Raw genomic sequence first — 2,677 nt, forward strand, 5'->3', positions numbered from 1 at the left:
CAAGTATATCCTTTTAGTTTAGTTTCTTTGCTTTGTTTGGGGATTTATTTTTCTAGGCCCAGAGCACCTCTGTTACACTCTGATGGTATGTGATGCATCTCTTCAGATTGTGCCTGCCTATTGCACTCTTCTGATTAAGACACTATGGTGATTTTTCTTATACTTGATTTATTTTATTGGTAGATAAAATGAGTACAGTATGAAACATAATAGTATGTTATCATAGTTCTTCAGGTTATTAAATATTTCAAGAATCATCTGGTTAAATCCTCATCTAATACTTGAATCTCTCCTCCCATGTCCTTCTAATTGGTCATACATTCCATATTCTGAATTTTTTTGAAGTTTACTTATTTAAGTAATCTCTACACCCAACATAGGGCTCAAACCCATGACCCTGAGATCAAGAGTTGCATGCTTTTCCAACTGAGCCAGCCAGGCACCCCTATATTCTTTTTGAAAAGATTTTATTTATTTATTTGTCAGAGAGAGAGAGAGAGCACAAACAGGGGGAGAAACAGGCAGAGAGAAGCAGGCTCCCCGCTGAGCAAGGAGCCCAATGCGGGCCTCGATCCCAGCACCTGGGATCATGACCTGAGCCAAAGGCAGCCACTTAACTGACTGAGTCACCCAGGTGTCCCAAGGCACCCCTATATTCTGAATATTTTTGAAAATTCTGTAAGGTTCTATAATTTGAAGCATCAACCCATGTTCATTTGGTTTTATAAAAAGTTTATTCCTCAAAGAACTAAATGTTGAATTACCATATGACCTAACAATTCCACTCTTAGGTGTATACCCCAAAGAATTAAATCAGGGACTCAAATATACTTGTACATTCATGTTCATAGGAAAATTACTCACAATAGCCAAGAGGTGGGAAAAACTCAATTGCCCCTCAACAGATGAATGGTCAGTAAAATGTGGTATATATGTACAATATAATATTATTCAGCCATAAAAAGGAATAAGGTTATTAAATATACCACAATTTGGATGAATCTTGGAAATAATATATATTTTATATATGTGTGTGTGTATGTTATATATTTAATATATGAAATAAGCCAGATACAAAAGGACAAATAATTGTATGATTGCAATTATATAAAATATCTAGATAGGCAAATTCATAGAGAGAAATAGTAGAATAGGGGATATCAGGGATTAGGGGAGAAGGGATGGGAAATTATTCCTAAATAGTTACGGTTTCTCTTTGGGGTGAGGAACAGTTTGGGAAATAAATGGCGTGACATTTGCACAACATTGTGAATATAACTAATGCCACTGAATTGTATACTTAAAAAGGGTTAAAACAGTAAATTTATGTCATGTATATCTTACCACAGTAAAAAAATTTTAAAAGTATGATATGGCTTCCTGGCTTTTTGGAATCTAAGTTATAATTCTTTTAGACTAGCAGCTAGCTTGAACATTTGCTCTGAGACTATGCTGTGAGTAGAGCTTTCTGAAGTAGGCATTCTGATCCAGACCTTAGAATACAATTTGCTTATACATAGATTTAATGTACTCCAGAGTGTTAAGTGTATGTTACTATGCAAACAAGTGTCTGCATAAGTAGATTTTCTACTAATAACCTCCATGGAAATGCCCCATGAACAATTTCTTTTAGTGGCCGCATTAGCGAAGCTCGACACCACATGCTAGGTTTAGAGTTTTCAACAGCAAGGTGCATGCAGACAAAATTACTATTATTAAGGATAAATGGACCAGGAAGAGCATAGCTAAAACAAATAATTATCGGAACATAGCTTATAAAGTTGAAAATAACCTGGAACTTTTATTTTTATTTTTTTTACAGTCTTGAGGTCTTTTATTTTCTTTACATTTATCATGCCATGAATTCATAGGGAATGGGTTCCAGCAGTTCGGGCTCCTTTCCATTAGTTCTCACAAAGTGTGCTTCTCTGGGTGGGGCAGGCTGGCGCTTCAGTTGAACCCAAGTACCTTTCTCTTTGGCTTCCTTCTTTTTCTGGTCATTTTCCTTCACACGCTTCAGGAAGCTGTCTCAGCTCTTTGAATGTTTAATATGCTCAATGCGTACATTAATTCTCTTGGCAAGAATCTTGCCCTTAACTTGTTTGTTTACAACAATGCCAACAGCATGCTGAGTAACATTGTAGACTCTTCCAGTTTTGCCATGGTAACATTTGTGGGGCATTCCTTTTTGAACAGTGCCCATTCCCTTGATGTCCACAATATCACCTTTTTTATAGATTCGCATGTATGTGGCCAAAGGAACAACTCCATGTTTTCTGAAAGGTCTAGAGAACATATAGTGAGTACCTCTCCTCTTTCCCTTTGTGTTGGTCATTTTGGCGAATTACTGGAAGATGGCGGTTCCGGCCAAAAGAATAACCTGGAACTTTTAATCCTCACATGGTATCAACATGGCAGGTGGATGAGGGAATGTGAAATCATGTTAAATATTCTGCTGCATTTAAAATTTGGATATAGATACTGGAAAAAATTAGATGTAAATATAAAGCTTAATTAAAATATGTATTAAATAGTAATATAAGTCACAAAGCTAATGAGTATAGATTACAAAATGTCTAAACTACTAGAGACAATCAGACTCACCCACAAGAGTGGGGCCTAGTGGCAATAGCATGTCTGTCTGCACTGTAATCCCTTCCCCTTCCTGCCATGAACA

General features: G+C 36.5%; 1 pseudogene; it reads right to left on the minus strand.

Moving 5' to 3' along the window:
* Window positions 1-1,848: 1,848 nt before the first annotated feature.
* On the minus strand, window positions 1,849-2,373 carry LOC123836966 (large ribosomal subunit protein eL21-like; annotated as a pseudogene).
* Window positions 2,374-2,677: the final 304 nt, after the last annotated feature.

Source organism: Mirounga angustirostris, unplaced genomic scaffold (assembly GCF_029215605.1).
Source record: "Mirounga angustirostris isolate CCGP_5_RB_7025 unplaced genomic scaffold, mMirAng1.0.hap1 SCAF_8, whole genome shotgun sequence".
NCBI classification, from domain to species: domain Eukaryota; kingdom Metazoa; phylum Chordata; class Mammalia; order Carnivora; family Phocidae; genus Mirounga; species Mirounga angustirostris.